Consider the following 11,951-nt stretch of genomic DNA (forward strand, 5'->3'; position numbering starts at 1 on the left):
ACCCCCCAAATCAATTCTGAATGAAGTCCTTTTGACCTCTAGCTAACTTTGGGGTGTTTCAGACGTTCCCTGAAACATCTCAAAGAGAGGTATTAAACTAATGAGGCTTATTTTGGTATGCTGAATTATGTTGGAAGCATTGTCAAATGAGTGATGATAAATTTTCTTAGATTATATTGTATGGGCAAATATTATTAATATAAATGTTCTAGAAGTTATACGAAATTCCTAAAATTCAGATATGTGTTGGTATGTTGTCAGTCATAATTCTGGTTATTATCTTAAAATTTTGTATGTCACAGAAGTATCAAAATTTCCTTTTCAATTGCGTTGTAGTCATGTCTTTAACCATGCCATTTAAAGTCTTTTGTCATTTACAGACAGTTATTGTTTTACTCTGATGTCTTTACAAAGATGAAACTCTTCAAGAAGATTAATAAAAAGGACTTTTTGACAAGTGCAGGTTTCTGATAACTTTTAGATAATACCACTGAACTGGGTAAGAAATTCCAGAACACTAATGGAAAAACTTTATGACTTCATAAACTGTTAATGGAAATCATGATCAACAAGAATTAGTTACAAAGGGCTGAATGATCATTTTTATGACTTTCTATCTGAAATATTACTGTCTTTTAATCTTCCTGTTCCAGATATAAGGAAAATTTCCTGCTTAAGCTAACTATAACTTGGAGCAGTTTGGTAAATTACACCTTTGTAAGCAGAATTAAAACATTTGTCTTTTTCTCTGTAACATCTCTCCAGAATTTGAAATTCTTAGTGAGTATTCTTATCTTTATGGCAGTATAGTTATTTGCATAAGTTCAATAAAAATCTGTTCTCCTTATAACAGGACACAAATGGGAACATTGGTTATATTACCAAGGCTTTGACTGGAATGTCATGTTTGAGAATTACATAGAATCAGATATAACCAGACAGCTTTAAAGAACTAAGATGGACTTTATGGAGCCATTTCCTTAGAAAAAAACAGTCTGATACCTTGCTTACAGAGTTCCCAGCAACCTTACCAGGTGACTAAGAAAGGTCACTTCCTGGCAGGTGTAAGAACCTAAAGATATTTTGGGGGCCTTGAGAAGAAAGGAATTCACCCAACTCTATAGGTATTACAGTCAAATCTCATGGTGAGTCCTTGGAATGACGTTCCTGGCCTCAGGAGTCTTTCAACAGTCAATCTGAGATTCCTTATAAAAAGTTCTATAGGGGCTTCCCTGGTGGCACAGTGGTTGGGAGTCCGCCTGCCGATGCAGGGGACACGGGTTCGTGCCCCCGTCCGGGAAGATCCCACATGCCGCAGAGCGGCTGGGCCCGTGAGCCATGGCCGCTGAGTCTGCGCGTCCGGAGCCTGTGCTCCGCAAGGGGAGAGGCCACAGCAGTGAGAGGTCCGCGTACCACAAAATAATAATAATAATAATAATAATAATAAAATCAACTGCAGTCCCCACCTGATCAAGGCTCCCTCAAATGGCAATACACACGGCTAGTATCCAGACTAGGATAAAGGATTATAAAGGATTATAATCCTTTATAAAGGATTATAAGATTATAAAGGATTTTAAAGGATTCCTTTATAAAGGAATGTATGGGATAAACCCAAACATCTTTGGTTTCTTAATCTTATAAGAAGATGAAAGTAGTTAAACTTAGACATGCTCAACAATTAATGTTTCATTATTTTATCTTATTTGGAAATGATCTGGATATTCAATAAACTTCCATCATTTAGCTTACTTTAGAAAAACTCTAAAGTTTTAAATTACCAAAAAGATTTGGAGAAACTATTTAAATAGACATATCATAAAACATAATTTCTTTTTTTAAAGACCTCAGAAGGATATTTTAAAATTGAAGTAACATTGGTTTAGAACATAATAAAAGTTTTATGTGTACAACATTATGTTTCAAATTTTGTATACACTTACAGTGCACCTACCACCAAAAGTTTTGTTTCTACCCATCACCATACAGTTGGTCCCCTTTACCCATTTCACTCTCCCTCTGGTAACCAGTACTTTGGCCTCGTTATTTATGAGTTTGTTTTTGTTTGGTTTGGTTTTATTTTACTTTTAAAATATTCCACATATGAGTGAAATCATACGGTATTTGTCATTCTCTGTCTGATTTATTTCACTTAGCCTAATATCCTCAAGGTCTATCCATGTCATAGCAAATGGCAAGATCTCAACTTTTTATAGCTGAGTAGTATTCCATTGTAAATATATATATATATATACAAAACACCTTTTTTTCTCATGAATGCTGTAATTTTTATTGATATATAACTCACATGCCACAAGTCAAACCCAGACCAATTAACCCTAGAGGCAAAAATGTCTCCATTATTGCTTTTATTAGCCCCTGAATATTAGCCCCCAGTTTTTACCTCATACTGTGTGGGCTCCAGTAACCCTACTGGTTTCCCTTTATTATGTTAAATTAACATTGCCTGGGGGCAGATTTACATGCCCTGTTTTATCATAGCAGGTGGGGAAAACATTCAACAGTTGAGACATAATGTCTATCTCCACAATATAATCCACCAAAAGAGATGCACCCGTCTTATATAAAGCTATTCAGATAAACCAACTTTCTTATAAACTTCATCTCAATTCTATTAACTCTTACCCCCTTAACCTTAGCATCCATTAGGACCCCATTAACAAAGTCTTGGTCTCACAAGGAGCCCCGGAAACTTTTTCATCCCCTGGCAATTTTATCCATTCCTATATAAAAAGGCTCTGGGGTCTCTGGTGAGGGGTGGAGCCAAGGGACCCAGGCCTATTTGTCAATCTTTAACTTGATTAATTGGCCTAACTGTTGCCCCAAGCAATTGCTGGTCAGGTTTCTCAGTGTAATTTTATCTTCCAGCCTTTTAAATTTTTCTAAAGTGAAAGAGTAGACTTGTATCAACAACAATGACAAAATTAATCAGTTGATCTAAGGAAAAACAATGGAAAATTTTATTCAAGCCAAATTGATGATTATAACCTGAGAACAGTTCTCAGAAAGCTCAAAGCACAGTTACATAAGTGTTTGAGACAGAGGGTTGTACATTAAATGATGTATTATTGACAGTTTACACAATCCAGATCTAAAGAAAGTACAAAGCAAGGAGTGGGTCATGGGTCATCAAGCCCTTTACAAGATTAAGAAGGAAAATTATCTCCTAAAGAGTTGTGAGCCTAGATGAAATTAAGAAGAAATGTTATCTCCTCGGGAAGTCTGGTTAAAGCAGATGCACAACACACACTAAAGGGGAAGGAGGAGGCCCAAACGTGGAAAGAAAAATTCTATGTTTAAATTTTTCTTGTCTTGCCAGAAAATAAGAGTTTTATTTCATCAATCGTTTGGGGCCCTTTAATGTTGGAGGACCAAAGGGTGTCCTTTTGGCTCATCCAACTTTAGGTAGTGCTGTATTCAAACCTTTGTTTTAATCCCATCAATGTCTGTTTTATCTATTCGATTTCTTAATGGCCATCTAAAGGCTTCCATTCTGCTGGGACAAGTCCTTTTAAAATTTTCCACCTGTTGGGAAGAGTCTCTTGACTTTCCTCTCAGTTTTTTATTCCCTTGTTAACAAACCTAATTAGCATTAACTTAATGTTTTTATTAACATATGTAAGACCCATTGAGGGGAAGGTGAGATCACAATTTCAAAAAGTCTTCCCAAACCATTTTGTTTGTTTGTTTAAAATAAGGGAGTTCCTAAGGTTAGCCATTGTCTTTGTATCCACCTTTTAATTTGGTCTTTCCATAGGTACCAATAAGCAGTTATTTATGATGACAGCTCTCTAAAAATTTTCCAGTTTAGAAGTTAATTACAATTTAAAGGGTCCCTCATCTAGAGGACCTTAATAGCAACTCAAATCAACAACACACAAGAGGTGTCCCCACAAGAGAGTGCAAAGGATGTAGCCCTTACAAGATCTAGAAAGTTTACTCCCCTTCAAAAAAAGTCTGGAAAGTAAAAGGTCTTTGTTTTACAGGTGGATGCAATGAAGATTGAAATGACAAAGGGTCCCTTGGGGACTGGGACCCCTTATGATAAATTTTCCTGAGAGCTGGCATGGCCAGACAAAGAGACTGTCTGGAATCCCAGTGTATTTGATTGGCTGCCAAATGTACACCATATGCATACCTTTCAGATGGCAGAGACCAAAGAGAATTCTCTCACTGGTCAACAAACCAAAGAGGGTACCTCTTTCCTGAACAGGCTGAAGTTCAAGGAAACCCTACTCCTTACAGCAAGGAGTTTATCAACCACCAGATAACACTAAGGATTATCAACCAATATGGGAGGTCTGAAACCCAGGAGAGATATACCCAGGTGTCTGGACTCCCTGAGGAGGTAGATGGGTACAAGGGGCCCTTGCTGGTACCAAGGCTCTGGATCCTCATAGAGCTCAGCTGAAGGAGAGAATCTGCTCAGTTCCCTTTATGGTCACTCAAACTGTCCACTGAAAGAAAAACATACAATCTAAAAGTTGCTTCAGTTTTACTGAGGGAACTTACTGAGGATGAGAGGCTGGGCAGCAGCTCTGAGGAACGGCTCCAAAGAGGTAGGGGAGGAGCCAGCATATATATGAATTTTGGGGGCTAGGAAATACATGTAGTCAAGCACATATCTTTGTAAAAGATTACTGCTAATCACAAAGAAAAGATATCTCAAGTTAATGAATTTAGTGCTTTTCTGTGTATGGGAAGATGCAAGAATCTGGGATTCTTGAAATTCTTCCTCAGATATGTATCTTAACTATCTAGGGACCCATTCCAAAGCACAAAATGCTTCATCCTGTTTTTCCATCTTGATTCCCTTCAGGGTGCACTGTTGTTGGGCAACTGCAGTGGGTTTTGACTTAACCCTTTGTATAACTGGATGATAAGTGACACCCTTTGTTCTTTCTTTGTTCACAGAGGTTTTAGTTCAATAAGTAAGGCATAACAACTTAATCCATATGAAGGGGAAAGGTTACCTACCAGACTATGCTTGGGAGGAAGAATAGGGAAGGGATGTCATCTGAACTCTCTCTCACCTGCTCCAAATAAGATCATGTGTCTCCTGCTTTATAAATGTCTCCAACAGGAAATATTATCATAATCCCACAGTAAAGATCAAGCAAACTGCAAATGTGAATGAGTCACTTGTGACAGATAACACATCAGCTTAAATTCACAATAGTCAGTATGTGTATGTACAAGGTCAGAGTGTTTCCTGAGGTTCTGAGAAGGAGAAGAGAGAAGAGAGTTGGCTGAGGTATCACAGAGGTGACAGGAGTAGGAACACAGCTTTGAGGACTTTACAAGAGCTGGGATGCTGGAGGGAGTCTTGGTTGACTTCACAACTCTGTAGTAACTGTAACGGAGTTAGTCATCAGTGTTGTCAGCCTTATTCTTCCTCTGAGGTGGAGAAGGAGTGCCAATAAGGCAAGATTCTAAACATCCATGGGGTCCTGGCCATATATTGATACTACTACTACAAGATCTCCTTTCAGCTAAGTTTGGCCACATGACTTCAAGCCCCAGAAATTCGTAACTGAATATATCCAAATGAATGTGAGTAACATCTTAATACATGTAGTTTGTTAGAATCAATGAATATTTAAATTGATATACTATGCCAGTTATATTGATATCAATTCTCCTTTATTGATCTCAGAATAATTTAAAAGATAGAGAATGAAAAAGACTAGAAATAAGTAATAATCATGAACCAACCACACAAGACGTATATATACAACTAAATAATAAATAGTATTTTTCAAACTTAAGTAATGTACAGATTCCTGTCTAAAGGAAAATAAACTTCTCATGGACCACCTAGTGCTTACATAAATTATTTTTATTATAATGTTTGGTAAAAATATATCAACGTAATCTTGGTATAAATGCCTTACGCTTAAGCTATAAAACCAAAACATGTTTACAAATTCAATATAAATAAAGTCAAATAAGCTTCACCTGAACAACATTTGATGCGACACTTGATGTCATTTTGCTGAAATTAAGATCCTACCCAAAATGTGAATACGGTATGATATAGATTCTTTGGAGTTCAGTGATCCATCTCATAACTCTTGACTGTGCATTGGGGAAGATGCCTGACCTCTGTCCATGTGGATTCCCTTGAGACTCCTATAAACTCCAAGGGTGGGGACAGAGAGTTGTGCCTGGAAACCTGAGTTCCCCAAATTTGTGCTTAGAGGGGTTGAACTGAACAAGCAAGCACAATTACCCTGGGCTGGGATAATGATTACTGCATTATAAAAAAACACTTTTTGGGGGGGTGGTGAGAACATTTAAGTTCTTCTCTTTTAGTAAATTTTAATTATAAATATGGTTTAATTTTTTTCATGAAAATGAGCATATTATTCATATTGTCATGGTGTTTCATATTAGTACTATAAATTTAGATACGTTTTCCATTGTGAAGCTGTATCATTATTTAGCCAGCCATTCTTGATATGTACTGTAAAAATAATACATCTAATCCTGCTTTTTTTCATTCCAGGTTCACAAAGTAGCCTTCTGATTATCTATAAATGTGGCTTCATGCACACACCAGCTACAAGAAGAGAAATTAATAGCCAGAGAATGAAAACTCTTGTCTTGTTGAAATAATTAACAAAAGGGCATTTTTGTTAGAACATTACATAGAAGTTTGGATAATGAGTGTTTTCTTTACTCCCTGATCACCTTTGGGGGTCCTAAAACTCTAATCAGTTTTGTGTTTGCCCCAGAATAGGAAATAAGGTGACTTCACCTACATACCACCTGGAGAGATATCTTTACGTTAACCAGACCAGCCTTCCTTAGGGGATGCTTCCTTCTTGCATTGCATTTCAAGTTTTAACACTACCTTCATTGTCAGAGTTGGTGAGTTTCCGCAGCAAGAGTCTGGGACATGATCTGGAAAGTCTTAATCAAAGGAATAGAGATTTGAATTGGGCCTTAAAAGACAGATATGATTTAGATGGGTGACCCAGATGGGGCATGGTGATTAATAAATGAGGGTCGCATCACACAAGCAAATTCAGCTGTCAACTTCTGAATGACAGTATATAAGGTGATTGGCATGGACTGAAAACAAACATGGTGGGAAAATACATGTGGTGGGGAAAAAACACATGAGGAAGGGAATCTTCAGTATCATCATTCTCTTCAAAACATAATGAGATAAGAAAAGGGATAAAAGGAGTATATATTGAAAAGGAAGTAAGACAAATATTGTTATTTGCAGATTATATGGTTGTTCTCCACCCAAAAAAAGGAAAAGGAATCCAAGAGAATCAACAAGAGAGTTTTGTAAGATAACAAGTCAAAAGCTATATATATGTATATATATGTGTGTTTGTATATATATATATATATATATATATATATATATATGCATACACATACACACATATACATATATAATATAGCACTGTCCTATACAGCACTTATAAACAATTGGAAAATATAATTTAAAAAGTCTTATTCTCAATAGTAGAAAAACCTATGGACTACCTAGATATAAACCTAATAAGTAATGTGAAAGAGTTATAAGAAGAAAACCATGAAATTTTACTGAAACATAAAGGAAGACTTGAGAAAATGGAGAGATATGATATGTTCCTGGTTGAGAAGAATAAATATTAGAAAATGTTCATTTCTAAATTAGTCTATAAATGTAACGCATTATATCAAAATCTCAATGGAATTTTGTTTGTAAAGTTTACAGATGGTTTTGATTCCCTGTTCCTGTCGTAGGCCCCATCTCCAAATACCATCACATTGGGCGACACATACGAGTTTGAGGGGTGCACAATTTAGTCCATAGCACTGGATTATTGGAAGTGTTGGGAAATGGGCTCTTCTTCCATTTTTATCTCTGCAGGAATAAAAACAGAGCCATAATTTCAGAGTAAAATACAATAATCTACATACAAACCATCATCTGAAGGGATCAAGGAAGTACCTATATGCTAGGAGTTAGACCACTTTTCAGCGAAGACACCACACTTTCTTTTGCAGAAGTGGGAGCCCCCGACCTCTGTCTCTTAGCAAGACTAAAGTGACATTCTTTCAACTCTCACAGCTCTAGGACCTCCAGCACTGATTACCCCTATCCTTTGCTCAACCAGTGGATGCCATGGTGTGCTGCCAACATCTTCCCCACTCCCCATTAGAACTGAAGAACTCATTTTCCCCAGCTGCTGGGAATGTTGGACGTTGACAGCGGTGAGTTGAGTTCCCCTCCAGAGTTTGCCCTTGGCTGAAGGAAGCCACCTTGTTCAAGCTCCTGCCCGCTTCCCCAGGCCACCCAATATCTACATCCAATGACTGATTGATGTAGGGGTATAAAAGCCTGGCCTCCCTGCCTCAATTCAGGGCAACTCTGAAAGGCTTTCCCAGTTCTAGAGCTACCCATGCTACCAGTAGAGGCCTTTGTTGTGACAGCAACACAGTCCAACTTCTCCTTCTCCCCAGTCCTGCTTCCTTTACTTCCCTTAGGTATTAAACCTCTTGCACACAAATCTCCATCTCAGAGTCTATTTCCTGAAGACTCCGATAAGGAACAATCTCTTGTTCCTATTTGGCTTTGCCCATGGCCTTTATGTATCCTTCCTTCACCCCTCTGCATTCTTTGAAATTCTTTCTGAGTGCCTTCTGGAATTCCTGATCAATCAGCAAAAATCTTTATACGAAGGTTTGAAACAGACAATTTTCTTTCAGTCCCTTGGATGTTAGAAGAGTTATATCTAGTTTACTCTTTTGGGGAGGGGTCTGTAATAGGCACCCAACCTTGATAGTTCCTGGGCTTTGTCTCCTGCCCCACCTTGCCCTTCAAGGCCATGAAAACCTAAGTTCATATTTGCCCAGTGTGACAAATACTGTGCTGCTGGAAATGAAAATTCCAAAACTCACCTTTGTAATTATGCTCTGTACCCCTACCCTGATTAAGTACAGTACTCTCTGCAAGCAAAGTTTTACAAGAGGAACTGGGGGTGGAAGCATGCTGCCTGCTTCCACCTGGTGGCAGAACTGTATATTTAACGAAGACAGGCAGCAAGTCTGAAGACTTGGGTCCTTTGAGAAATATTCATCAACTAGGAAAAATCACTTGCAATCTTTATGACTCTGTTTGCTCCTTTAAAAAAAAGGACTATTACCATATTACTTAAATTATAATGTTGTTGATACAAGCAATTAGAACTTTTGAAGACAAGTAGTATAAAATAGCAAGTATTCTTATAGCACAGCAAATGTTCTGCCATTTAGTAGTGAGGGCCAAAATTATTTTTCCAGGGTTATTCTTTTTTTTCTCTTGATTACGATTGTGAACATGTGGTAGCTGATCAGAAATTGGAAACATGGTCAATGAAAGAGGTCTCTGCCATCCTCCATTTCATCTCTTCCATTTTCCCAAATCTCTAGGGTTAGGCTATCTCTTTGGATCAGGACAGGCTATTGGGAAGGTGTCAGATGACTGTGGCTTTTGCAAAAGATAGATCTCACCAGTAGCTGGAGAATCTGGTTATCTACATGGTGAGAATTGAAAGGTTCTATAAAGGTCTGCTTTCTTCTCAATATCTTCTCCAGCACTCTGAAGTGTGGGTGGAGTAGGGGTGTCCTAGCTGAGTTGATCTGGTGCCACTTCCCTGTTAAAAAAGAAATGACAGGCCCAAAATGGAGTCACCTGTGCTAAAAGGAAGACTTAATACCTGACCTTACTGCAGTTACAATCTTCTCCAAGAATGTAATCCTAACTGGTCAGTGTGGAACTTTCCGGTCAGCACCAATGAGGTAATCCTTTCCATCCTCCAAAAGGAAGATGAGGTAATCCTTTCCATCCTCCAAAAGGAAGATGAGGTAATCCTTTCCATCCTCCAAAAGGAAGATGAGGTAACCTGGCACATAGATCCCCTTCATCCCATATAGATAGATTATCTAAGCCTGAAATAATCTTTATGTTTTGTTTTGTTTTTGACTTCCTTGTCTTACCTTTAAAAACCTCTCCCTTTCTATAGCCTTTCAGAGCTCCCCTCTACTTGCTAAGTGGGATGCTGCCCAATTCATGAATCGTTCAATAAAGCTAATTAGTCTTTAATATTTACTCAGAGTTTTGTTATTTAACATCCCTTAGATTCTCTTTCATCTCTGTGTTGGTTTCATTATCAAGCCTGGTAGCAAGAAGGCTCCAACAGTTTCAGGCCTCACAAGAAATTCAGAAGATAAGTAAACTGCTTCAGTCCTAGTATTCCAAGCAATTCACCCTGATTAAACTATCCAATGCTTAGACTAGGACTTTGGCTTGGGGAATGGGACTTACTATTTAAATGAAGACAATCTTTGGAGATGGAAGTGAAGTCAGCTTCTTTCGAGACATATAGAATGAAGGGGTCTAAATGGATATAAATAATCATATGAATAAAATCCTGGTTGTGTTCTATTAAGAAGGTGAGAGGGGAAATGGATGCTGAGTAGGCAATCAACAATGTTCACTTAGTATCAGGGATTGACTTAGCACAATACAACACACAGGTGATAATGTTCAAATGAAATTCAACTAGTGTCAGGGAATTGATAATGAATAGTGGTGATCACGGCAAACAGGAATAAAAGAACAATCCAATTCTAGGCAATGTGGCCATGCAAGAATATAAACCCAGTGTTACTAGATCTTCAACATTTTCAAGAGAAGTTGGTAATCTGGATTTTTATGTAAAATATCTTATTTTAAATGTTGGCAACGAAGTCAGTTTTTGTTTTTAACCATAAAAGGCAGCCGATACCGTCCAAAATAAGCAAAGCATACCTGTTGGCCACATACAGCCTGTGAACCTCAAGTTTACAAACGTTGGGCTAGAATCATTGCTTGCCATTCAGTGGCTCTGTGGATGCAAGGCTTGCCGAGAGCAGAGCCGAGTAGCCAAAGGAGGGAAGTCAGAGAGTGTCATTATTTCATACAATGCTTTTCCGTGGTGGGTCCCCAAACACGGTTCTCAGGCTTCTGCTTCACCTAACAAAACGTGAAGTCCATTTGGAGCCAGTTACTTCTTTCTAGGTTAGGCAAAGTGTGATAGTACCAGGAACAGTGAACACTTGTATCCCACTGTTTACGTTCTGACGTTATTAGGTAGTTTTTCATAGCTCTGCGAGGCATACAGCTTTTTATCGATACATTACATTGATTACCTTCTTATCATTAAAACACAGACATTTAGTTTAATTGAGCGGGAAATAGCAGTTTGTTATTAACTATAAAAATCAATGCTTAATTAGCTTAAAATAGGCTAGTGTTGAGATCAGAAACTACTTATTGATTTACGTTTATCTTTTCCCGGCTCAATTTCTGCTTCAAAAGAAGCACAAAAGCAATTGTCAATCCCGTTTGCACATTAGAATCTCGTGCGGGTGCGGGAGGGTTGGGGAAATGCTTTTTTAAATAGTGTGGATGCTCAGGCCCTACCCTAGAGGGAAGAGAACTACCCGAGTGACTCTAATGTGTAGACAGAGCTTTTACACATTTCCCTGTAAGAAAAGTCTACAAGCTCCGAAACCTACCTAATCTCTTGGGTTTTCTCCAGAACCCTTCATTTCAGCAAGAAGGGGCTAGAAGTAATACTTTCCCCAAGTGTCTGAAAACTAGTTCTTTCCCCTGGAGATTGACGGGGCCATCAGCCAATCGGCAGTCTAAGGAGAACCAACTGAGTCTCGGTAGAACCTATAATAGGCAACAAAAAAACAGGCACTTTAAATAAACAGGCACTTCGTCTCAGTAGAAAAAGCAGGTCGCAGTAGCAATGGCCAACAAGAGGAAAAAAGCAGAGGCACCCCCTCCGGCGTCAGCGAGGCCTCGGGACACCTGGAGATCTGAGCTGCCGCCGGATCCCCAAGCGTTGCTAGAGAGACGGCGCTTACTTCTGTGCCGGGGCGCCCTGGAAGCG

The 11,951-nt window shown here is 38.5% G+C and overlaps 1 long non-coding RNA gene across 1 annotated transcript; it reads right to left on the reverse strand.

Annotated features, from left to right (window-relative positions):
* Positions 1–10,844: 10,844 nt before the first annotated feature.
* On the reverse strand, positions 10,845–11,907 carry LOC132492783 (uncharacterized). The gene is made up of 3 exons (XR_009532865.1): positions 11,839–11,907; positions 11,569–11,728; positions 10,845–11,023 (listed from the first exon to the last, which is right to left on the reverse strand). It is a non-coding gene; the product is annotated as an uncharacterized LOC132492783 (long non-coding RNA).
* Positions 11,908–11,951: the final 44 nt, after the last annotated feature.

The sequence above is a fragment of the Mesoplodon densirostris genome, chromosome 6 (genome assembly GCF_025265405.1).
Source record: "Mesoplodon densirostris isolate mMesDen1 chromosome 6, mMesDen1 primary haplotype, whole genome shotgun sequence".
Lineage (NCBI taxonomy): Eukaryota > Metazoa > Chordata > Mammalia > Artiodactyla > Ziphiidae > Mesoplodon > Mesoplodon densirostris.